Below are 27,210 nucleotides of genomic sequence, written 5' to 3' on the forward strand. Positions count from 1 at the left end.
ACTGAATGTTGCCATAGCAATTGAGATGAAATGTGCAAAGAAGTGAGATAATTAAATCTAACCCCTTTAGTAGTTTTGATAGTCAATGCACTGCCAATAGGAAAAGTTATCTACAGTGTTAAAGATAAAACGTATTCCTCATGGAAGTACTCCTTGCTGGTATTTTGTTGATCTCTTTCTAAATACATTGCTTCAGGTAGCTAATTTGAACGTTCTCTTTAATAATCAAATACAGCTTTGACCTTGGTCTGTAACGGCCTAGAACCTCTGCTGACTTCTTGTATCATGGGAACTGTCTACACAAAGTATCCAGAATGTTTTGATTCCCCATCTGCTTGCGTGCAGTACAGTAAAGCCAGGGCTGTCACATCAGGGCTTACAGTTCAATAACATCTAGAACGTGCTGCCCTCTTCAGGAGCCTGCAATGAAAAATAGACAATTTTGTTTATTGATTCTGCAACTGCAGTGAGCAAGCAGGAACTACAGAACGGAATAAGACTTTCTGATGTCTCTAATGCCACTGCCAGAGACACGGAAAGTAGCTGCAACATTAATAGACAAATTAGATTTGAAAAAAAGCAAATCAAAAACTTGTTAGCATTTCTCAAATGAGATTTGTGATTTGGGTGGTCATGTTCACATCCACTGAGGTTATTTATTTGAGACAGTGAAAGCCAAAGCTGGGAGAAGCCTTGACTCGCTTCTGAAATAATAATTCTCCTCTATTCACAAGCAAATAAGCTGTTATTAAAAATGATTTACATCTAAGAACTCATACATGAGCTGTCATACTAAACTTATATTCAGATGTTCTGCTCCTTGAATCCATGTAAGGATTTAAGCCATGATTTAGCAGAACATTAAGGCACGTACTTAACTTTAGACAAAAGCCACAAAGACTGTAGTGTGAAAGTTCTGACCAACTTATCTGTCTCGAGGCTGCCAGATGTGGCTGATACGTCAAGGATGGGCCCACAATTTTCAGTCAGTATCTCACAGCACTGTAACCTGCCTTGTGTAAACTTAAGAATTAAAGATTAGATCTAGAGGCAAAATCCACCCTTCTGCAAATATAATTCCTTTTGAGGTCAAGGAGAACTTTTGTTCATTTATGAAATGGTGATGCTTTATTGGTTTACAGGTAGCCTTGAAAAGAAAATGATTATGGCTTTGTGGCAGGGGACATGCAAGCTGTGCAGAGGAATGGCAAAGGATTACTTCACTGAAATGAGTGGATTTTTTCTGTAACAATCCTGAACAGGCAGGGGATTGATGGTCACCTCCCCAAGATGACTGCCTGCAAACCAAGGAGCTGAAGACCGGGATCTGGGTATACAGAAGCTTGGGGAAGGCCTCAGCTGAGAGGGACCTTCAAGAGGATTTGCTTATGTGCAATACTGCTCCTTCAGCTGAGGGAGACCCTGTTCTCCTGCATCTCAGAAAAGGAGCGAGGGAGTTATTCTCTGCTGCATCTCACATGAAGCACCATACTGAAGATGTTGCTCACAAAGAATGGAGCAAAAGTGGCTTTAAGCCATCTCTGTAGCTGCTCAGAATCAGGGCTGGATACAGGCCAATGAATCTCCACACAAATTAGAGCAGCCTGCGGGGACTCTTCTGATTTATATTAGCTTTATCCAGGCTCCCTGTATCTTTGCTGTGCTGCAACCTAGATTGGGCCTGGATTTCTACAGTGCTGAGCACTATGGAAACCCCCGTTTTGCCCAAGGAAAACCCCTTGAAGGTAGCTCCTGCTCGGGGAATTCCTCTGTCTGGACACTCCCTTACCTATGAACAGTGACATTTCATCCAGCAGTGTGTGAGGTCATGGTGAAAGTCCAGAATCAGTATTTAGTTCTGTTTGTCACTTTCTTCTCTGAAGGAAATAGCACTACCTAGATGACAACATTGTTTATCAAAGCAGTTTGTGACTCTATCTCTTGGTTATAGTAACATTTTCTAAACGTAATTTTAGATTGAATCTCTTAATTCTCTCCCTTGCATATTTACTTTTGTATTTAATTTTCTGAAAGGATGAAACTAGTGAAGAATTAAAAGTAGGTTATAAATGTTTTTCTTTCTTTGGCATAAAACTCCTTATTTTACGTTTGAAAAACATGCACAGGTTGGATCCTATACTCTACCTGGCCATTTCAGTGGGAGTAATGTAGCATTTTGTGTGAGAAATTATGGCAAAATTTAGCCCATTGTCATGAGAACTTTTTATTCTTGAACTGTACAATTGGGACATGTAGCACAAGGTTTTATAGAAAAGTCAAAATCCTCTCTGTGCAGATACTGAGGGAAAATGATCGCTCTGTTCAGCTTTTAGTTAAAGGAGCTGGTGGCAGCAGTTCCTTTCTCTTGAAAGAGAATGGCTGCTATGTCAGGTGTAAGACTGACTGAAACGGAGAATGGAACAGAAGGATGAACAGAGTTGACTAATATCTTCTCTTTCATTCCCACGCTCAGATAAGGCATGCTGATGAGGTGTACAATGTACTCAGCCTAAACATTGCAAACTCAGAGCTCACTAGCACTATTTCTCTAAAGCAAAATGTAATCGCTGACTAATAATAATCATGGAAATATTAAAAATGCATATATATGCAAAGTTCTTTATGAATTAAGAAGAATATCTTTAACGTTTTGCTGAAAATCCTTTAACCTTGACCCTTTATGTGCATGCTTTCCCTTGTTTTCTCCTACTCCATAGAAGAGTGACAGCCAGCCCATGGTTTTATTTTCAAGAGCACAATCGCTGGTTGGGTGCCAAGATCCTGTGTCCATATTTTATGAACACTGTACAGATAAATTCCAGCTGGCATGCAGTTCTAAATACAGATATAAATAATAGTGTGGGCTTTTTTTTTCTAATCTGGTACCTGCTAACTACATGTAATATATATATATGTTCAAAACTGCATTAATCTATTGATCTACAATTTGAGCGTATATTTCCACTTTTTTGTTTTGATACTGATGCATTGTTTGGCAGCTAGAATCTCTGCAGATGAGAGTATGATAACTAATAATATTTTCTTTTCTTTCTAGGGCCTTTATGGCAGAATGATGAATTCCATCTTTCCCAGAATGGTAAGCAGAAAGCTATTTCTGTTTCTGATAACAAAGTACATAAGGTAAATTATTTTAATAAAAGATTATCAAATTGCTTGAGAAATAACTGTACTGAATAATTTCATAATTATACAGCTTATACAGCTGAAAATATTTGAATATTCAAATCCTGTAAGCTACCTTGAACAGATTTGCAGAACGTTATACTAATTCTTCAGAAGAAAATAAGTCAGGATTTAGCATCTGTGTTAGAAATGCTACTGACCTCAGAATGATCATCTTTTAATTTTTCTGCAAAATTTCTTATATATATTCCACCCAAACCATTCTATGATTCTGTGATTCTATATATCCCCATACATGTAAAAACATTTTCATTTCATCAGGGCAGAACATAAATCTCTCTCTTCTTTAGGCTGGAAAAGGGTGAGTTCGACAGTGTGTGATGCTATTTGAATTGTATAGAATTGATCTTTATTTATGTTTCACTAGTGCTTTGCTCTATCTGTGAATTTAAAAATACGTATTTTCCAAACAGAGACATCATTTCCTCTGCATGCCATCATATTGTTAAAAAAAAAAAGTTTCCTTTGTCACTCCTTTTTTGATGGCTGGAAAAGGCAATATTTATTTTACCCCTTGATCATAGCAACTTTACAATCAAATAAGAAGAAAAATTCATCATACTGTACATGTAAAGGTCATCCTAAAATAACATGTCTGGCAAACTATACTGAATCCTATGAGTACATTGCTAAGGAGAAATGTTTTTCAACAGGTCTTGGGCATTCACTTTGCAAAAAACTATTTATTTCCCACTACACATCAGTGTGGCCTGAAATCAACATAAAACCATCACGAAGTGAAACTACTGTTAAAATGGAAATAAATACTACTCAAAAAATATCCCATCGGAGCACAAATTCCAACTTGAAATATGACTGCTTCTTAGTGTTACACTTGAAAGTTCTTCCATCTAATCCCAAAAGGAACTCAAGACCCTTTAAAAAAAGAGATTATTCACACACCTTAATGTGTGAGAGTATAACACAGTGATAGATTTAAAATATGTGGGAATGATTTTTTGTTGTCTTTGATACAAACAGTATCAAAGTTGGCACTGTTCAAGAAAACCAATAGCAAAATACAAGTTTTATGATGAATGATAACATGATTTCCAATGAACAAGGCAGGTTAGTTGTTCTTTGAAACTTTTTTTTTATAGGAAAGTAAAACCCACAGGTAAAGCTGTTTTGAAACACTTGTTTTTGACCTATAGATCTAGTCCTCTGATAATAACAATGAGTTCTGCTTTGGCAATGTCTGTGATGTATTTTTACCTGACTGCTAACCGCGGGTATTTCACAGGGATCAGGACTGAGGATCCTTTTGGGGCGTGACTATGATTTAAAAGAAAGAAAAGTCATGTTGAACTAAGGGGAAAAAAAAGAATGAGTTGCAAAATGGCATGAGAATTACATTTAACCTCCTTCATCCACAAACATAAAAATGTTAAAGAAGATCTCAAGAGTCATCTTTAATAAAAACAAAACAAAACTATGTGACAGTTAAGTATGTTTGGGATTAAACCATCAAAGGATCTCTGTCTTTTGTGTATATTTGCCTATTAGCAGTAGGTACTTGGTGCAAGGATTGCATGTAGGTTGCAGCCACAGACAGACACTTGCACTGCATACACCCTTTTCTGCAATGTTCATTTGGCAATAATATTGTCAAAGGTAAGTGTTTACCAGCAGCTTTAGTCTACTTAAAACCATTTTTGCCTGAGGCTGATCTTGAGAAGTAGGCTTGGGGGAAGGGCAGAAAGGAGGCACCACATTTCATTTTTCATGAAAACAAATCTATTCAGCCAGTATCCTGATTTGAGGTAATTTATAACTGGAAATTTGCATGTTAAGTGAAGTCATAATTATTTTTATTTTGAGACCAATTGTGTGTTTTACACTATAAGTGTAAGGCTTAGGGTTAGGGTTGGACCTTAAAGGTTACTATGACAGAGACAGTAATAGATGACTTTGAGGATAATGATTTTTAATATGTATAACCATATACACCTCCATGAGTTTTCCCTGAGTTGCTTGGAATACAGTATTACTCTGCTGATTATGGATTTCCTTTATGTAAACATTAACTCAAATATAAATATATTTTCAAGTTGGGTGTCTTTTGCTTAAGGAATGGTAAATTGAGCTCCCTCCTTCTTCTCTTTCAATATTGCAAGGTTTCTTAATCTTAAAAATGAGATAAATGTCACAAATGAAAACAAATTGTTGAAAATAATTAATACCAGTTTAAGAAGAAAAAAGCACTTTCTTTCCCATTTCTAACTCTGGCTGTGTTTAACAAATGAAGATTAAATGCACATTACTATGAATAGTCACAACTTCTAGATTTTAATCTAAAAATGGACTTTTCTCTATATGTTAATAAATGATCTGTTACCTCAAATAATTCCTAAATACATACTATTTAGTAATAGCATTTCATTAAATATAAAGCCATTTTGTTATGAATTTTTAATTCTAAAATTGTTTTTGATATATGAAAAATCATGTCTTAGTTAAACTGAGAACATAAAAGAACTACTAATGTACGTAAAAGACCACTGCAGCTAAAACTGGAGACAAAAAAATAGTTCTCGCTTTCCTTTCAATTAAAACTCTGTGCAATTATTCTTTTAGATTGCAGATCTCTTTTGGGATTCTGGTTACACAGAACTTTTTGGTTCATTTCACAGGAATAATATTCATCTTAATTAGCAAAAACAATTGATGGGCTTTTCTCTTTTCTACAAGAGGGAGTTCACTCGGTGTACTGATTACAAGTAGTAGATTATCCTGATAAATGAAAAGTTCTTGTCTTTCTGAACAGCAGCTGAATATGTTATCTGTCTTCAGCCGTGTAGCTTCTTTGTTAGACATCACCTTGTTGAGACAGAATGACTTACTTGGTAAGTGGTTGACCCGATTTTTTGTCTGGCACCCTAACATTGCTGGGCATTATGCCAAACTGGATCTGCATCTATTTATGACTGCATCCAAGGTTCAACTATGCAAATTACAACTATTAGCCAAAAAAGCATAGCAGATTTGTTTTTAAAATATTTCCATAGCTCACAAGGTCAAAGCATTTGTTTTCACATTTTAAAATATAGTTTTGTAAGTAATGATTGGTAATGTTTGAAGAGATTGTCACCTTTTAACATTTTATTTAGACTGAATTAGAACATAAACATTTTTCCTCATGTGCTACAAAATAATTGTGTGGAGTACAGGAAGAAGAGACATCAGCTGAAGTGAACTAATATATATCATTTAATCTGTTTGCAAATAGCTGCACAGAAAATAACTACACTACAATAGAAGGGAGCAGAATTATTAGAAAAACTTTGGAGAAGACAGTCTTCCTCCAAAATCCTGTCCCAACGGGGCAGGCTGCAGAAAGCTGTACCACAGAGATCTCCCCTGCCTGCAGCCTGGCCGGCTACCAGTTGTTTGGGCTCATAGTTGTTCTGCTCATAGTTGTTTGGGCCAGTTTGCAGTTCATTCTGTCTGCATCCTGTCCAGTGTCAGACCTGGTTTGGATACTTTGCTAATTGTATGTATATGCTGTCCTGGTCAATCTCATCCTGCTGATAAAGTGCAATTCTTCAAAGTAACAAGGGAAACACTTTCACAAAACTAGCAACCAAATGTATTAAGAACACTGCCTACAGAAAATCTAAATATTATTTAAATACATATCCACTTATAAAATTATTATTCATAAGCAGAATTTGAAAAGCAGTTGTGCATGTAACCCATCAACAGGCAGATTTAGTAAAAATATACTATCTCTACCTTATCCTGATTTCCTAACAAACTTAACAGAAATATAAATAAAACTTACAAACTATATCAACAACCTTATCTGAAAAAGTTATACGACTATAAAAAATTCATAATTCTACTAACTCAACATTCAAAGATTCTTAGACAATATGACAAAAGTAGGCAATAGCTAAGATGTAATGTACATTATATAATATACAGAGATATGTATAATAGCAACAGATAGTAGAATATATAGCGATAGCAACCACTTCTTCGTAGAGAAGAGAGAAGTAGATTCAGATTTGAGCAGGGTGCAGTGTGCTTTCTAACACATATTTTGGGTACACTTTGTATTAGGTCCATATTTTTTGACAGAATCCAAAGGGAGCACAAGTTTCTTCATCAGGTGATCTGACACAACACCAATGGCTGCTTAATTTACCAATTGCAATCTGAAATAATTAAGAAGGCTAAACCTACAGTGAAGAGTATTTATTTTTCTGAAATAAAAGACTGACCTTAAAAAAACGAAACAGTTAAAGAGTTGTAAATATGAAAGCATTTTAGATTCTGTTGACTAAGAAAAACAGAGTGTTCAGTGGCTAAGTGCAGTTTTCATTTGTGAGATAATTTTTATTCATCATCTGAGTTTTGTAGGTTGAAGTAAAATAATGTGTTTCAGCAAAAGTAAAAGAATTGTAGGTGATATTATGTGAATGTCTGAGTGCAGGATAAAGCCAATTAAGATAAACTAATTGGCCAAAGACTGATTTCTCTGTTTTAGTTATCATCCAGTCAGAACAGAAGAAGGACTCATTGATCTTAGTGGGGTTTCTTCCCTTACTTAAAAACTGCAGGACTGAGACTGTAGGGCTTCGCTGAATCTGCAACAGTATTTCTCCAGACTTCTTCTAACAAGGATTGAAAGAGGCTGCCAACAAAGTAGAGAAAATATATTAAAGAGGAATGAAAAATATAGGTTGGAGTGGGAATATGGAGACGTTCCATCAAATTCATAGAGCTTGCACAATGAAGTAGACTATGAGCCTTATTAATACAGTACAAAGCCCTAGAATTTATTCATGGTTTAAATTTCCACGCTTTAACCAATCCTTTTTTTAAGAGTCCCTTCTCCAAAGAAAGGCACAGAGCACTGTGTTACAGTAAACACCAGCAACTCTGCTCACAGTCAAATCTAAATAATACTTAAGACACTAAATCCAAAACATTAGCAATAAAAATACTTAGCGTGTATTTCTTTCCTGGGAGCCTACATGGAAATTGAATTCCACTGAGCTGCACTTACACGGCACAGAATTCAATTAAAAAAAAAAATCCATCTGGATTCCATGCTGTGAAAAGCCCTTGCAAATTTATTTTAGGGACTTCGGGTGTGGAGCCTGGACATAGTTTTATTTTATTTTTAATGGAATCAGTCTTAATGTCTAAGGTTATTCTTTACTTGCCTCTGCTGCACTGTTTTCACATATAAGCCAACTGAGGACAACTCGTTATTAAAGAAGTCGGCAGGTGTCCTGTGCTCTGAAACATATTAAATAAAGAACTCAACGGGATCATGTTGACTGTAAGCTCCACAGAGGAATTAAATAATGAAGACAGAAGCTCTTCAACAACGACCATTTCTGAATTAGTAAAAATGCCTTGTCAAAAGGTGGAAAGTTCTCTTACAGATTTTTACTGGAATCTCTGTTGTGGTATTTCTGAAAACAAGCAGTCAATAGTTTTTAGAGACTTAAACTTTCTGACCCAGGTTTTATGCAATAAAATGATCAGAATGACAGGAACTGAGGAGAGAAAATCTGCCCTTCTCCATGCAGCCTTATTGCTCAACAAAACAGCCATTGCAAACTGGCCTTGTTATCACACTAAAGTTTGTTTAATTGTCTTACTCATGACAATATTCATATAGAGTAGCTGTGGGAAATACAAAGAAAAGAGTAGAAAAGGGTCCATTGTACATTTTTAGTTAATGCTTTTCTAATGGATGAAGCCCTCCAGCCATAGTAACATTTAAAATACAGTCTCCCTTGATGTTTAAAGTATATTGGGATAAGGTAATTTTAAATCACATTAGAAAGGTTCAAAAACAATATAAATACCGTTTTGAACTTCCCATTGATTCTGAGTTACTGCATAATTGCAAAAGACAAATGTCTTTACAATGGGCCTTAATGCAAGGAATCACAAAATGTATTGAATGTTCACTTATTTAAAAATGTAGTCTTGCAGTAATTGTTTGAAGAAAATTGACAATTAAGAAATGTAACTAAGTCCCTTTTTGAACAAAAATAAAACGTGATTTAATTTTCTTAAAAAAAAAAAAAGTCAACTTCAATAGGTCTGAGCATCTCAGACTGAATTGGAAAATAAATTATGCTAAGTGCATCCAGACTCACCCAGCATCCTGAAGAAACCGTGTTTATTACAAACCAGTCTTCCGACAGCTTAATATGACTTTGAAATAACTAATATGAAAAAAAATACTCAAAACCCTTTGTTGACCAGGTGTTTTCCCTTTTTATCACTACAGTTTATTCCTATAATGACCATCCCATGCTCTGTCATTAAAATTTGAGCTTTCCTTTCAGGCGCTGTGCCTCAGACATGTGGAATTCTCATCTGCAGCTTTTACTCCAAGATAATCACACAGGGCCCCGGGAGCAGCAGCTTGCTGCAAACAGCTCCACGCTCTGGGAAGCAGCAAGTATGAATTTACAATTAAAAACTCCTCCTCCAAAGCCTAACACCATTTTTAATATAAGAAATAAGGTGACACATTTCCTTATATTTGCTACTGCTAATATAGTTGATGAGATTTAACAGGCATAAGTGTTTGTAGGATCAAGTATATCATCTTGGTTCAGCAAGAGTTTGCTCACACAATTTACCTGTGTGTTTTCAGAAGTGGGGTCTCAGCTCCTGTTTAAGTTGCAGGAGAAAAAGAAATATGAGGTTACAAAGTTCTAATGCCATTCTTCCCCACAAACAAAAAAGCAAACAAACAAACAAAACATTATTCCACATGCTTATTTATTTTTTCAAGAAGGAAACAAACAATTCTCTAGTATTAATTCCTCCCTAGGCATAAGATACACTTTACTCGAATTAGTTACTGTTTGCTAATCTCTTGTTGTCAGCCTAATGCCTTTTGTATGGGTAATTATTTGTTTAGCAGAAACATTTCTCAGATAGGTCAAATGAAACTGCAGAACTAGTCCAGTTATATGCACTTCAGCCTCAATGGATGATGAAACATCTTTCTTGTCCAACGTTTTTCAGTCAGATCCCCCGGCAGAGTGATGCTCATCCTTTCTTAAAATGAAATATGTTCACATCAGCCTGCCTGGGTTAAAAATCCTCCCAGTGCTGCATCACCATGACCCACAGCAATGCAAAAATACGTGTAATGGACCATGTGCTATGCATGTCAAGGGTTGCACTGCTAGAAGTGAAGGCAGATTTCTGAGCAATATGTGGACAAAGATATGCTTGTGGCTTAGTCTGTATGACTGTCTAATGCTATAATCCCAAGTCAAAGAAGGCAGTAGGGAACTTACTCTTGGAGATCTCTTGAGTGAAGCACAAATGGCATTCTCTAAGTGCACTGGAAGAGTGACTGACCAAATAAATTGAATGCATTCAATCACTTTTAAGACATTTCATCCGTGTGTAGCATTTTAATCCTGTTCTTCAGTAAATGTATGATTAAACTTTTATTAAAAGGTAATGCTCCTGTTTTAATGATGGTTAATTATATGTAATTAAAATGAAAGGATTAATAATATTAAACATTTCTTCAGAGGTAAAGATAAATATAAATATACATATTGTAGTATGATTACATATGAATATATAATACTGAGCATATATTACCCTCAATGCACTATGTAAAATAGGAAATGAATAATATAATACATAAAATTATAGTCTGGGTATTATTTATATTAAAAGCCTGGTTCAACACTTTTATGTTCATAAAATCTTTTTTGGGTGCAGTATGCAAAGAATCTTTGAAGTAACCTAAAAAAAATTGTTAAAATGTCCCTACACAAAATAAATCTTTTGTGGAGTCATACATTAAAATTTGGAAATACCTAATTTCCAGCTAACCCCAAAGCTATGCATCTCTATAGGCCTAACTTCTACTGATTTTCAGAATCTTTGCAGCAGTCCTTAAATACTCATACACAGGGTATTTCTCTTGCATGCCATTTGCTTATGTCCAACATATCTCATTTTGACTCTTTCTTATAAAATTATTTAGTGAAGTGTAACCACAGTTTGAATTCCTCTCATAGATAAACTATATTTTAAGCTATGCTTCTCATTCCAGTTGTCATCTCTGCCCTTAGACAGGGAATCATAAAATCATTAAGGTTGGAAAGACCACTAAAATCATGTAGTCCAACCATCAGCCCATGCCTGTGACTACTCTAAACCATGTCACTCTGTGAGACAGCAACCCTTTTCTTGAACGCCTCCAGGATAGTGACTCCACCACCTTCCTTGGCAGCCTGTTCCAATGTATCACCACTCTTTCTAAAACATTTTTCTAATATCCAACCTGAACCTCCCCTGGCACAGCCTAAGGCCATTACTTCTTGTCATATCACTAGTTACCTGGGAGGAGAGGCCAACCCCCACCTTGCCACAGCCTTCTTTCAGGGAGTTGTAGAGAACAAATTTTTTTATCTCTAGATATGACTTGCAATGTATCCACTAAACCTTTGTCCTGTAAAGTTTTGTGTTTTAGCACAGTTTAATAAGCTGAGAAATACATTAGCTTTAAAAATAAATCTTTAAATTGTGTCATTTAAAATCAGAGAGATGTTTTGGTCTCTAAAAGCTATAAGGAGCTAGTATTTGTCTAAAAAGACCTTAAGACCCTCAGAAGAATTTTAAGGATTTTTATGAACCTCTGCATGCATTCTTTAGCTAGATTTTGGCGGAGTTTCAGTGTAACTCCAGTACAACTCAATCAGTTTACTTTATAATTAAAAAGAAGGAAATAGTAACAAAAATACATAATATATAGTGCTTGTGTTTATAATAGAAACATCCATAAAGAAAGAAACATGTTCTAACTCTTCTCATTACCCCAAGGGGAATTGCATCTTTAATCACACAAAGCACAACGGCTTTCTAATTTTGTTTAAAGTGTTTCAGTACTTACAAAAACCAGATCAGGTTATTGTAAATCTAGAGCAAATTAGAATCATTGGCCTCTGCTCAGCTGTATTCAGGAATACTATGTAAATCATAAATTTAATGGCATACTAAGACACACATCTGTTTCTATTTTGTGGAAGTTAATAATCTAACTTCAGAGTATTTAAACATTACTTGTATTAACTGGAAAATTGTGAAAAACAGAGACTGCTCTAAGTCATAACGTGTTGTTGCATTACGCTAAGGAAAATATAAAAATTGCAGGCCTGTACCAACAGAATAATTTTCTGAGAGATATATGCCATTGTCTGTCTTGTGACCTTGTATATCCTCTTAGAAAAACATCACTTACACCAGTAGAGCTGCATTGCTAAGTAGAATCTGCACCTGCACACAGTAGATGTTAATATATACTTTTAATAGCAAATGTCTTTCACAACAAGGAACAGACAATGCCTACATTTCTCAAGACTACATAATGACCTGGTGACTTTTCTTTTAGTTGGAATGCAAATAATCCAACTAAATAACCTACAGATCAGTAAGTATATCACTACTGATTTGAAGTATATTTTCATCACTAAAACTGACAAAAAATTTCTGCTCCACTGATTAATTTTCAGTACATATTTATTTTGTAAAATTTACCTTGGGACTTGCATGTGCAGTATCTCAGAAGTTGCTTCATACTAATGTTCTTATTGAACAATAGTACTAATTTTGTACAGATCTTTTTGAAAACACATTTGGACTCACTTGCAAGGCAGAACAGAATTGGCTGGCTAACTTTTGCACTGTAATAAGAGATCTAATTGGTGAGGTTTGCTATGGTAATGGATTGTAAGGTGACAAATTTTGACCAGTAACTTCCTTGGAAACTCAGAACTTGGCTGCATTAAGTGGCAGAGTTAAAATATGCAGAATACTAAAAGTAAATCTTTATTCATAAAAATAACAATGTCAAAAATGTAATTTCTTATAGAATTTTTTCTTTCAAAATAATCAGTTTATTTAAAGACACTGAATCTTTGGGAAGTCAGATGTCACTTCTGTGCTGTTTCGCTTGTGCTAAAATTACCTGCGGTAGTAGATACTTTGCATTAAAGCTTAGGGTGCATAAAGTTGAATGGGATTTATGTAAATAACTGTATGAATATGTATCTCACCTTTTACCAGTGCTAATTTTAATGAACTGTATTTGAGAGGGAATTATATTAATATATACAACTGATAGGGAATTTGCACATTCATTTTACTATCAACAAAAATTCTAAAGAAAGCAAATTAAACCAATGCATCCATAATAGAGAGGGGACAGGAAGAGAAAACAGAAAGGCAAAATTGGGCACCTAAATGGTACAATGCAAATTTGTGGTTTATTCTTCAGTAAGAGTCAGTGGTTGCATATGCAGGAAGTTCTCCCTCTCCTGTGTAAACGCATACAGAGTTCTCACTTTGCTTTGCAAGCATGCGATAAAAGCGTAACTGATATATTAAATGCAGTACTGTGAATTTACCAGATAAAATAAAAAATATCATACTTTGGTGCTGATTATTCCACAGGCAGCAGCCAGTGCTCATAGTGGGGTAGAAAATAACATCTTAATTAATTATTAAATATATTTTAATATTTATAATTAGCAGTAGTACTAAGCAGTCAATAGATGTTCCTCACAACAGGAACATGGTAGTAATATCATTCTTTGACTGCAGTGTTTTTAGGAAGGCGTAACCATACCTTCAATCAGATTCAAATACTATTTGTCAAAAACATTGAGGTCTGTCAGAAGTAAACGATCATTTAATTAGAGAAAAAGAGGTGGAATATCTTTGATCCCTATATTTTAGTGATATTAATTCCTGTGTGCTGCAGGTGTTTGTAACATATAACAAATCATTACTGAAATGGAGGCTTTTATAGGCAGTTTCAATGAAAGAAAAATGACTGCTCTTACCACTATGGGTTACACCTGGCAATGTAGCATGAGCGTGACAAAATACGAATGAGAAGATGTAAGCTTGGAAACAAATCTGGGTCTCCCTCTCTGTTCTCTGCCCATGCCAGCCAAGATGGATTGCAAAGCAGTACTGATGTATAGAGTGGATGTGGAGGGGGGAGACTGACTGTGCCGCCGTTCCGTCACTCCCTGACCAGTGATCCATGATGCATCTCTGGTATCCACTCCAGAGGGAGCCAATCACGTAACTGTCAGCATCTCAATGGCAATCAGCACCAAGAGGAAAAAATAGATTCTTGTAAAAAAACATAGAAGGGACCAAGACCCTAGCATAAACCACAAAACAAAATCAAAGCAAGTATAACCAATCAACTTGGGGTTATGAGCTCTTCCAGAGCAGCATGGGAAATTGAGAAGCAGAACCAGATGACATGTACTTAAAGCAGCATCGTGCTGCCTTGATTAAAGCTACCAATGGAACATAAAAATTCAACAAAAACATAATCATCAACAACAAAAAACATACACACAAAAGAATAACCAAAAATAATGAAAACAAAAAAACAGCAAAACCCCACACTTGTTCTTTCAGAATAAAAGCTGGTGGCATACTGGAAAAACAGTAAATATGAACTAGAATGTGTAAGTTTGGAAGCAAATATGGCTCTCAAGTTCTGCCTTTTGATAAGGGAATTTGAAAGTTGCAATCATGAGGTGAGGAATACCCAGTGTGAGATTCTTTTATTTCATGATTGATCCTGAACACCCTGTTCTTTCCTGTTCATAACCTATTACCATATCTCTGAACTTGATGATTGCGATTATGGACCAGATTTTCATTAGGCATTCTATAGAATTCCAACAGCTAAACTCTAGAGGAGAAACGTGGAAAGAATGTAAGCCCTTAAGCTTAAAAAATTCTTTGCTTCAATGCTGCCTACTTGGGGAGGACATCTCTGTTCCATGGCTTTTTGCTGAATATTCTCACAGTTCTAATGCTCATTATGCCAAATGCTGCTTCAGTCAAGACAAATCAAACTAAGAATGTCTATGTCATTGCTAAGACTGTCTGTAAAACAGAACTGAGCATCTAATGAGCACCTGGCACCCACCAACACAGTTAGCCTGTCACAAATTCATCAGTAATCACCACTTTTCATTAAAGATGTACCTTTATTCTGCATCTGGCAGTAGGAGAATTGTCCTTTGTGAAACAGGATCGATGCTCTCCTGCCAGAAGGGACTCACAGGCACCTCTCTTTCCAGCTAACAAGTTCTGTAACCCACAGCTTGATCACAGATGGAGATATTCTCTACTTTTCCTGCTAAAACTGTGTGCCAGGCAGAAAGCAATTCAGGATTCACTGGGTCAGAAAGAGAGAGTACCAGAGGGAACATGACTGTAACTCAGAGGTCTGGGTAGTCAGCTGGAATAGGGAGGCCTGAGTTACAGAATCACAGTATCACAGAATCATAGGGGTTGGAAGGGACCTCAAGAGATCATCGAGTCCAACCCCCTTGCCAAAGCAGGTTCCCTACACCAGTTCTGGTTGGTGGTCCAGTAAGTTTGTATATTTCATGCCATAACTTCTCAAGAAAGCAAATTTAACTTTACAGCAAGTATAGGCATCTAAATCTTCATGGGTTTGTTGAGCTACAGGCCAGTCAGCCTCACCTCCATGCTGGGAAGGTGATGGAACAATTTATTCTGAATGTCATCTTCAAGCAAGTAGAAGAAAAGAAGTTTGTCAGGAGCAGTCAGCATTGCTTCACCAAGGGGAAATCGTGCTTGACCAATCCGGTAGCCTTCTGTGATGTCATGACTAGCTGTGTCGACGAGGGGAAGGCAGTGGATGTTGTGTCCCTTGACTTCAGCAAGGCTTTTGACACTGTTTCCCATAACATCTTTGTATGTAAGCTTAGGAAGTGTGGTATAGATGAGTGGGCAGTGAGATGTATTGAGAACTGAATGACTGGCACAGACCATAGGGCTGTGATCAGTGGTGCAGTCTAGCTAGAGGCCTGTAAATGGTGTTGTTTTATAGGGATTAGTATTGAGACTGCTCTTGTTCAACATCTTCATCAGTGACCTGGATAAAAGAATAGAGTATACCCTGAGCAAATGCGCTGATGATACAAACCTAGGAGGAGTGGCCATTCAGCAAGACCTGTACAGGCAGGAGGGTTGGGTGGAGAAAAAATATTATGAGGTTCAACAAGGGTTTACAAAAGTAAAGTCCTATGCCTGTGGAGGAAAAAACAGACATCAGTACAGGTTAGGGGTTGACCCACTGGGAAGGAGCTCTTTGGAGAAGTACGTGGGTGTTCTGGGTGGCTAACAGGCTGTCCGTGAGTCAACAGTGTGTCTTTGTGGCCCAGAAGGCCAATGATATCTTGGGGTACATTAAAAAGAGTGTGGCTGGCAGGTCAAGGGTGGTGATTCTCTTCCTCTACTCTGCCCTGGTGAGGCCACAACTGAAATACAGCACCCAGTTCTGGGCGAAGAAAAGTTTGGCATACACAGCCAGTTCTTCTTGCATCCACTTTCAAATTGTCCTGCTGTTACATCAAGCAGTAGGGCAGTGAGGAAAGGAGAGGTGTGAGAACACACTGAGATCTGCATGTTCCTGTCTGAGATTTGGGATGCTCATCTGGCTGTGAATTAGTGACTGATATAAATACATAGATCGAGCAAAGTTGTAACAAACTCTATGCAAGAGGGAAGAGGAGATGGAGCTTCCTACCTACCAGGCAAAATTACATTTATTTTATATAGAAAACTCTACTTAATTTCTTACAATTCTCATAAGCCTTTCTTCTTTACCATAAGAAAAACGTTATTTGCTGTCCAAATACAGCAATAATGCCTAGGCAGATATAGAAGTTGGATAAAAGGGAAAGTGCAAGACTAGTTGGAAAATTAGGATCTCATGACACATCTCTTTCTCCAAAAGCTCAGCACTATAGTTCCTCTTCTGATATCATTGTTTCAGTTTCTGTACTGAGCTTTTCATACAAAAACAGGGAATTGTACTTGTCTCCTTTTAAGCGTGTTCTGCTACATGACTCCTAACAGCTCAATTTTGGAAACTCTGGCCTTTATAAATGCCTGCAGAATTAAACTCTAAACTCTTGTCCACCAACACACACACACAGATATCCAAAGCCCCTAGTAGAGAATGTACTTATTCAACCACTCCCCTACATTTACTTTTCAGAGAGAAGAAAGGCAAATGCAATATCTTAGCATGAACATAAAAACATGCACCTGAATGTTAAAATCTTATCGACGTCTTCTTATTTCTTAATGTGATAGAAGAGCCATGGTTCAGAATACCTAGTTAATATAGAATACACATGCTTTTGTTTCATAGCTGCATGTTCTGTGAACAAGGTTGCTTCTAATATTACTTAATTAAACCAAATTAAATTAATTTCTATCTGAGAAACAAGAAACAACAGCTTTGTTGAATAAAATGATCTTCATTTTCTTAAAGCTATTTAAATTAAAAACATGAGTTTCTACAGTTGGAAAAAAAACATCCATGGTTAAAATGTTTGAAGCCCATCAATCTCTTTAACCACACAGCTAATGTGTTCCTTCTGTTTTCTTTGAATGAAATCACCATGAGTGGTTAGATGTTGATTTAACATAAAGCAAATGGAAATGGGTGTTTCCCTAGTCATGTGTAGAATTTGTTTTAAAAAACAATTAGCAAGTGTTATGAGTAAGTCAATAATTTTGCCATTTCTTAAATAATGATATAGATTATAAGTCATTAAAATTGATTACTGAAGTAAACTATGTATAATGCAAATTCATATTATGTTTATTTGTTAGGAACAGCTGCAGAATTCTCTCACTTTATTGATGAATTTAATTTTTGTCCCCAAGTGACACTTAAATCAATTACTTAGTTTAAAAGACTGGTAATTGTAAAGATGTATTTCCAAAGTTTTAAGACAATACATTACATATTTCCTATTACGGTTTATATCATTTGCACTTTGTTGGCATACATTTGTCTGGAAAAATAATTGCTGGGTTTTTTTTTTCCCCTGAAATGTAGTGAGCAAAATCTGGCCTTTTCGGTTTTGAGCCGAAAGAGTAAGCTTTATAATAGCTTGCTACCTTTACGTGCACAAATGAAACCACATCTTTACATCACACCACTTTTAGCTGATGCTACTGTACTATATATATGCAACCTCTTCCATCAGTCTTTGCTAATGTTACATCTAATTATTTGTTCTTTGATATGTTATTCACACAAGTACATACAGATAGGAGGAAATGTCAGCCGCTAGTATTTAAAGTTCAGTCATTTCATAAAACTTCAGTAATGTAAAAATAGGTTGCATAAAATCCATGCTAACCATTTCCCGTGGAAACACTGACTGTTAAAGAGTAATACAAAAAATATTTATCAAGATATTCAAATGTTTCAACATCTTTTTTTTTTTTTTTTTAAGGAGAGGCAGATGTAAGTTGTAGATATATGGTAAAAAAACCACAAAACAACAACTAAACCCTCTGGGGAAGTCAACAGTATCATATTTGTAGACAACACAATTTAGCTATTGTTTGCCATAAGTTAAATAATTTTTCTCACATACACCTTCTCCAAGCACCCAGTTGACAATTAAATCACTTCTACTTCTTACCATCCTACAGATAGTCCCTAGAAATGGTCACTGACATACACATCTTGTGTTTATTCCAAAAATTACAGTGAATTTGCTTTTAGCTTTTCAAGGACACGAGCCGGCAGGTTCACCAAAGTAATTTGATAGCAAAGCATGCAGAATACACAGCTTAAGCTGGAACATTACAAAATTTGATGTTAGATTAAGGGGTAGGTAAAAATGTTATTGAGTGGTCTTGCTAGGAGTATGACACTGTTTCTAGTATTTCTAACCTTTATATTTTGTAATGTAGAAGCAAAGCAAGAATTTAAGGGAAAAGAAACGTACTTTTTGTATTTAATTGCAGTGTCTATGGAATGAAGTACATATTTTATAGGGATGCAGCAAAAAGCAGACAATGGGCAGTTTTAATATTGAGAAGACATTTGATTTGTTGCAACTCCTTTTTTGTATCTTAATATTCAAATCTGGTACTAATTGTGGCTGAGTAAAAAAGAAAGGATCAGATTTAAGGATGCTATGAGTACATATGTATAGAATTTTCCTGCTTTAAAGAAACAGATGCTGATTCAAATGAAGTCAAATTAATTGCTTGAATAATAATGTTTTACTTGCCAAAAAGATATATTCTTCTGCCAGGTATTCTTATATACTAGTTTGGATTCAAGGAGAATTAATGGAAACACATCTTTTCCAAAGAAATGCTCAAAGGTGTCTGTTAACTTTTTCACCAATTATTTAAAAATGACATTACAAGTCAGAGTTGTAAAACTCCCTTTATGCATGCAGAAATAAATATGATTCCAAACGTTTTTGATGAAAAGGAGGAAAACAGACTTCAGTCCTACAGCTGAATCTGTGTAGGTGAATCCACCTCAGCAAATATTAACACAAGCCCCAGCTCTGCAGATATTTTCAACCTTTGGGGAGGGTAAAAATGTCTTAGAGAAACCAGTTGAGTTTTTTTGCTCTAAATGGAAGAATTCCTCTCTCTTGCTTCCTCTCCAAGGAAAACTGCCAACCCCACATAATTCTTATATTCTCGACTGTTTTCTGGCTAAGTCCTGATCTCATCAACTGAGGAAAAGGCTGTTAGCTCGGGGCACCACTGTTTATCTGCAAGTGCATTTATTTGACAAAAAGTAGGATGTGTTAATGATATATGTTGGATATTTGGTAAAATGAGAGCCAATTGATATGGATCTCTTTACATCTCTGTGACTCGCTTTTTAAGGATGTCTCCATAAGAGATGCATCCAATCATCTCAAGGAAAACGTATCTAATAAAATACATCCAAACACCACTATGATTGAATTCCAATTAGAAATGTGTAAGAGGTTCTTTAGGTTTCTATAAAGATATCTGTGAGTGTATTTTCAGCAAGAAAGGGCATACAGCTATACTGGTTATGTACAAAGAAAAAAAAAAGTGTGGAAAAAATAGAAAACCTGCTCTTTCACTGCATTTTGCACTCATGTAACCCATCCTTTTTACTTTTAGCTATACATAGCAGGTATAAAACTATCACACAGACACACGATCTCCTCTCCTCCCATGCTGAGCTTGTTTCGAGGCAGCCTGCAGATTTAACCCAGCTGAAGCTGGCTTCGGGAAGATGCTCTCACAACACCTCCTTTGGTGCCAGGCGGCAGGGGCTACTCCTCACTCTCCAGGGCTGTGGCTGGAGGAAGGTCAGTGCTGTGTGTAGGGGCTTCCAGGGACTGATCAACAGCATTCAGACTGCTGTTGAAAATTCCCTGTGGTTTTGGAGAGCTCTGGGCCCATTCTGTGATTATTACAACCTCTCGTGGCAAGGACTTAACGATCCAGTTTCTTTTAAAAATGTCCTGCTTCTCCTAGTACATGTCAAGATTTTCAGAGCTGGAGCACCAATTGCATAGGTATGCAGTGGAGTCCAAATAATTAAGTTAAAAAATAAGCCGTTAGCATTAACAAAAGGCAACGACCTCGATTTCCTGGTGCGGTGTGGGCGTTTTAAGCTGAATTGTCAATGCGCTTTGGACCTAGAAGAGTTTAACAAGCCCTGGGTCTTGTGCCAGAGATCCTGTGGGCAGATGCAATTGAGAAGGTTTGTATTTCACTGCTGCAGCTAGAAAAGGGAGGGAATGGTTTAAACGAACTGAATAAATAACTGGTGGGCCGATCAGCCCAGGTCTGCACCGCTTTGATCTCCCGCTGTGCCCCTCCGGCCACCGCGGCAGCCCCAGCCCGGGAAGCGCGCACGGGCGCTCCCAGCGGCCCCTGTCTCCCCCCCCATGTGTCCTCCCCGGCAGGACGAGCTGTGCAGTGCTCAGCTGCTTCTCTCTGACCTTGAGAGCCGGGACCCGTCCGTGTGGCACAGCCCGAAAGGTCGGAGCGGATCCTAACTATTTTGCATCAACACGGAGGGGGAAAAAGAAAAATAAATACCAACAATCCCAAACCCTTGTTTATACGATGGGATCTGGGGAAGGAATGCAACAGCGCTGCCAACCTGCATTTCCGCATCAGAGCAGAAGAATGAGTCAACTTAGCATCCTTTAAATCGCTTCCAAGCGCGTTGTTTACCCTGCCCTAACACGTTTTCCTCAACGCATCGCTTCACTTCGCAGCGCCGGCCCTGGCGACGGCTGCGGGTGGAGATCCAGCGAAGGGAGAGGAGCGGGGCTGGGGGAAGCGCTCGGCGGGCGGGAAGGAGCCGCCGGTTCCCTGCTCGTGCAGAGCCGGGCTGCGGCAACCGGGCACGCCGCGGCCGCACCTGGGCCCTTGGCCGGGCCGGCCGCACAAGTTGGGCTGCGCGGCGCGCAGGGCACGGCCAAGGAGAAAGTGCGGCGGAGACGCCTGCCGGCCTGCGGCGCGCCGGCAGCCTGCGGGGCCGCGGGGAGGAGGCGGCGGGCGGCCGGCACCGCTCTCGTGCAGCGGCTGCTCCGCGCTCGGCCGGGAGCGGCGGACGCTGAGCGTTCGGCCTCGGAAGGCGAGCGGCCGCCGGGCGGGTGTTGGCCTTAACCCCCGCGCCTGGAAGTAAGGGAAGGAGCGGGGGAAAGGGAAGGAAAACAAAAAGGAAGGAAGGGAGAGATTTTTTGTCCTTCGCCGGTGCCGCTCTACGTGCTAATATGTTTATATGATTAGCTGAGCCCAGGGGTGGGGAGGCAGAGAGAGAGAGAGGGGAGGAGATTGGAGGGGGAGGAGGCTGGAGGTGACTCCAGTTCAGAGCCGGCGGAGAGTCTGTGTCAGGACTTGGCGATCCCCAGTCACACACGGAGAGGTGCATGAGCAAAAAGGAGGCTGCGATACGATTCATTGGGTTTTTTTTTCCTGCTGTGTACGTACTGCGTTTTTCCCAGTGCCGCGCGGCGCCCGCCCGCTCTCCGGCCGCCGGCGGGGCAGCAGGGCCGGGAGGACGGCGGGCAGCAGCGGCGGGGCCGCGCGAGGCCGGAGCCTCTCGGGGAGATGTGAATTAGGTCGCCGCGAACGCCAGAGACACGGAGGAGGGGGGACTCGTCGCGAAATTCGTGAGTTGTTCCCCGCTACTCCCGCCGCCGGCATCGCTTCGGCTCCCTCCTCCCGATCGCTGCGCAGAAAGGACTCCGACCAAGGCTGGGCGCAGCCGGCGCGCCGCACCTCGTCCCCTCCGCTCCTTTTGCCATCTAATTGAATTTTTCCTTCGCCTGCCTGCGGGAGCCTGGCTGCATCATACGTTTCGCGCGGAGCGGAGCGTCGTGAACCGCAGGAAAATGTTGACTTAGCCGCGGCGAATCCTCCCGGCCGGCTGCGCGGACGAGAAGCCGCCGTGCGCGCAGCCCCAACCCGCCGCGCCGCAGCGCCCGCCCGCCGCCCCGCGCCCGAGACGACGCCCGGGGCTGACCCTGCGCCGCCGCCCGCTCGGCGGGGTCGCCGGTCCCTCGGGGGCCACGGAGCCCGGCCTGCCCTCGGCTCACAGAGGTAAGCGCAGCCCCGCGCCGCGGTTCCTCTCTCGCGTCTCTGCTCGGCGCTGGGCACGCGCTGCCCGCGGCCCCTCCGCCAGCGGAGGAACGTGTCCCTCAGGGAGGCCCGGTGCTCGCGGCCCCGCACCGCCTCGTTCAGCCCCGCGGAGGTTCCCATCCCGTCCCCCCCCACCGGCTTTGCGGAGGCCTCGCGCCTACCCCCCCCCCTTTCCCTTCCCCCTCCCCCTCCCCCCGCTGAGCTGCGGGGCCCCCGATGCAGAGCAGGCCCCGCTGCGGCTCCCACGAGGGGGAAAGTTGCGTCGGTGCTCGCTAAATGATTACCTGTTGCGGGTTTATTTGTGTGCAGCTCGGCCGGGCGCCCTTACGTGCGGGGCGGAGAAAGGGGGGGAGAAGGGGAGGGGGGGGGAGGTTGGAAAGAGGAATAAATCGCCCTTTGTCGGTTGTGGAGTGGGAACAACTTTTTTTTTTTTTTTTTTTTTTTTTTTTTTTTTTTTTTTTTTTTTGCGCTATTTATTTTCACATATAGAAATCTGGGGCCATCTGGAGACAGAACACAGAGCGTGTCAAGAGGCAGCGCTGCTGTGTCTGCCTCTAAAAATACCACTGGGCTCTGGCAGCCGGGCCCGGGCAGGCGGCGCGGCCGGGGCAGCCGCGCTCAGGTGCCGCGCAGTGCCCCGGTGCGGGCGGAGGGGGAGAGGTGGCCGCTGGAGGACCGCTCCGCTGCCCCCGGCCCCCGCCCCCCCTCCTTTTGTCGCTCGCTCCCTCCTCCTTCCCTTCCTCCCCCCCCCCCCCAAGAGGTGCCATTTCTCATCGTTCTGCACAAATTGTTGGAATTAATGCGAGTGTGAATCCGTACCGTTTGAAGGGGGGTATTAGCATATCAAAGGGCTCTCGGCTCCAGCTCAATTGAGAAAACTTCAGTTCGTCTTCCATTTGCTTGCAAGCGGAGGCCCAAAGGGCAGCGGGGATTGAAAGGGGGCAAAGCGGGGAGGTGGGTGTGGGTGATGTTTCTGAACTTAGGCTGTTTTGCAATTACGGGAGTGAAAACCAGGGTTCGTTCGCTGCAAGCGCTCAGACAATTCCATTCTATTGATTAATGGTTTGTTCCAAGAAAAGGAAAAGTGACCTTTGGTGACGGCTCCCGCTGCCTGCTGGGGGCTCCCAGCCCGCCCCGCGTGGACGGACGGGGCCGTGTGGCCCAGGACCCTTCGAGCGGACCCGCCCGCCCCGCGTGGCCTGGTGCCGTGGGGTGCTTTTGTAGGCAGTGCCTCAAGAAGTTTGGAGCACCGCCGGCCTTGTGCTTCCGTTTCCCTTCTGTTAACAAAAAAAAAAAAGTGAAAATGAGCTTTTCTTCTAATCTCATTTAATCGGTTATAGTGAGTTTGCAGAGATAACTTAATTTGCAATTACTATTACCTCGTAAAATAGTTTGATAACAGATACGGCAAAGCGGTTGTGGTGGTGGTGTGGAATGTGCACCACCGTTGTTGCACATTGCCAAACATGCACAGGTTTGGGCCGTTTGTTACTATTTCCATGTGTCTGAAGTGGATGAGGCTGGCCTGGCCTTTCATTATGTCTGCAAATCAATGCTCATAATCCACCAGCGCAAAAGCCAACCCAAATCCAGTTATCTGTCAGCGATGGGACCTCTTCCAGGGGCCAGATGCCTCAGGGACAGAGGGACCACGCGCTGCTCTGTGTCTCTAGCAAAAAAAAAACAAGAAAACTTCCTATGTCTTGGTTTCCTATTCCTTCCTTCCATACCTTGCAGTTAATGCAGACATTAAAATAAATATTTTCTGCTTTCAGAAATGTGTTTTAAGTGTTTGGTATGTAGCATCTGTTTATTCTTTTTCATTTTTTCCTTTGTGGTGGGGGTGGTTCTCCATCTGATGGTTGGGAGGGTGCTTTCATTTTTTATTATTATTGTCTTTTCAAGCTCTGGAAAGGCTGTGCTTTTAGAGCAGGATGTCCTCACTCCTGCTGCAGTTTCCTTTCATTTAATGAAGGAGCTGCATAGATATGGTATGCTTTGCAAAACCTCCTGCAATTAGATAATTCATAGAGATTTCTCTTATCCCTAAATGAGTGTTTGGGCATTTTGTAAACAGACATGTTTAGTGGTCCTAAAATTGCATGTCATTACTTTCCGGTAATTTTCAGCAGTTTATTTATCCAGTGCCTTCAGCTGTCTGGAGCTGTACCTTTTGGTTGTACGAAAGGAACATATTGGTGTAATTGCCATTATCACACTTAAGTTGCTGTTAACTAGTCTGCTCGGGATGCGGTGATGGGAAGAAAGCGCGTTATCCTTACAGCTGCTTGGGATAATCTAAAAATTGTATTGAAGATGTTGTGCTTCATATAGTTAATATGATGGCAACCCCGGATTTGACAAATCTCACAAGATTTGAAAAAAAAAAAAAAAGTAGTGAAAAGAAGATTTTTCAACATTCGGATGACAAAATTGGACCACTTAGAGAAAAATCAACGTGCTGCAGCAGCACTTCAGCTGCCATTTTCAATCACTGTAGGTTACTACGTGTTGGCAACAGCAAAAAAAGCGCCGACGATGTTCAGCTGGCTCAGGGTGCTGGTGGTTGGGGGAACCAGGATATGGGATCATGTGGGGTGGGAGAAACCAATTACTTCAGGTTATGACTTGAGAATTTCCAGTAAACATTTTTTTCTGGCTTTTGGCTCCCCTGCTCATTAATAGACCAACATCAAAGCAGGCAACCGAACTTCCAAATGTTATAAAAACTAATGTGAAGATACAGATCTCACATGTAGTCTTGCAAGTCTTAATTCAAGACAAGCAGTTGGAGTTTTTATTGCTGCAATTTTCACAATCAGCAGAGACATTAACACCAGGCTGCTGGGTGTTTCCCTTCTTAAAATGAGCAAGAGGAGAGCTCTGAAAAAAAAGCAAAGTTTGCGTAGTCCTTGTGTGATAGCTTCAGAAGCTTTCTCAATGTTTTATTTATCTCTTACTGCTTTTAATGCTTAAAGTCAAGAAAGGGCTGCTCAGGAATTCTAGTATCTTGTGAGGAGGCTCCTGATTAAAATTTAAATAAAACTAGGTAGCGTAGTCCTAGGAGCGTGTAGCTGTTATGGTTAGTAGTGTGGATTGAATCATTAGTTTTATTTTTAAGAAGGCATTATGTAAAGTGGATGTTAAGGTGATGTTTTTAAAAAATTAGAATAGTTCTGATGAAGAAAAAATGTTCCATTCTTGAGCTGGAGGTTTATAGAAAGGTCTGTGACTTTCACTGAAATGAATGCTAGGGAGGAGAGGTCTCTAGCTAGGGAAAATATTTTTCCAAGTTGTCCGTGCAGTGCAACCGTGTATCATTTCATGAATTCTGACAGATAGCAATACTCATCCAATATAAGGTCTAATGCTTTGAAAGGGTAGGTTTGTTTTATTGTTACTTTTTACTTGAAATTTGGACTAACAAGGTTACATATTTCCAAGCCAATGCACATCGTATGTCCACCTGAAAGTGTTGACATGCGTATAAGGGAAAAACTGTTTACTTCTACTGGAGCTCTGGCTGAGAGCACGGGCTGTGCCTGCGAGTAATGGGGAAAAAAACGAGCCTACCCAGACCCACCTGGAGATACTTTGTATCCAAAATTGCTGCTTGTCTGCTCTGCCTTCCTCCGAAGAACCTGTGTGGATGGCTGATAACAGGAGAATTTGGAGTCGTGATTAAGGATTTTTGCTGGTGAACTGTGAAGGAAGTTAAACTACACCTGGTGTATAATTGAAATCATCTTCATGCATAGGTAGACAAGCAGTCAGTTACAGAGCAGGGTACTTCAGAGCATAGGCTAGTGAAATTCAAAGTCGGAGATGTCGTGTTAAAACAGACAGCTTTGAAACATTTTTTTTTTTGGATTGATTTCTGTGATGTACAAATGCAATTCAAAATTACACATTATTCAGCTTCTTCTGTATTTGTGTATTGCTTTTAGACTTAAAAGCTGTCTTTTTTCTTTTTTTTTTTTAACTCTGTTTGAAACAAGTGAAAGATTTAAGCCATCACGGTTGTAATTGGATGTCAAGAAAAATGGAAAAACAAAAAGCTATTTTAGGGCCATTTTCAATAGTCGTAACAATCATGTTTAATATTTAAGTAGTTTTCAAAGATATATGCATTTTGTATCCAACAGTTCTGAAAATAAAAGTAGTAGGTGACTCTGTTGAAATGCAGATAGAACGTGCAATATAATGTGAGGATATAGCTGGCTTAATAGTGACTTCCAGCTTTATTTGACAAGTATGATTCTTTTCTTTTAATTGTCCTTCATATTAAAGTTGAAAGATGGCTGGATTACAGCCCCTTCCAGTCAAACATTTTCTTGGATTTCATATTTCTTTCTGCCATTAACGTATGAGAGATGTTTCTACAGCACGGTTTGTGAAGATTCTACTACAAGCGGTTTAGTTACAGAAATACATTTCCTTAATGAATATTCAGGTTTTACAGCATTCTGCAGATAGACAATCATAGTTAGCCAGAAATTGATTGCTTAAAATAAAAAGAAT

At 39.8% G+C, this 27,210-nt stretch overlaps 1 protein-coding gene across 8 annotated transcripts in view; it reads left to right on the forward strand.

The window, feature by feature from the left end:
* The first annotated feature begins 3,082 nt into the window (after nucleotides 1–3,082).
* ADGRL2 (adhesion G protein-coupled receptor L2) overlaps nucleotides 3,083–27,210 on the forward strand; it is a 172,399-nt gene continuing 148,271 nt past the window's right edge. For 7 of the 8 annotated variants that reach the window (XM_065740840.1, XM_065740769.1, XM_065740785.1 and 4 more), the window contains exon 1: nucleotides 21,884–22,650. The gene's annotated coding sequence lies outside the window, so the exon portion shown is untranslated. Of the gene's footprint in view, nucleotides 3,098–21,883; nucleotides 22,651–27,210 lie in introns of those variants that run through there. The other variant, XM_065740777.1, reaches the window with a different exon arrangement.

This window comes from Cyrtonyx montezumae, unplaced genomic scaffold (genome assembly GCF_038088225.1).
Source record: "Cyrtonyx montezumae isolate F1298 unplaced genomic scaffold, pur_monq_1.0 scaffold_1, whole genome shotgun sequence".
Classification (NCBI taxonomy): Eukaryota; Metazoa; Chordata; class Aves; order Galliformes; family Odontophoridae; genus Cyrtonyx; species Cyrtonyx montezumae.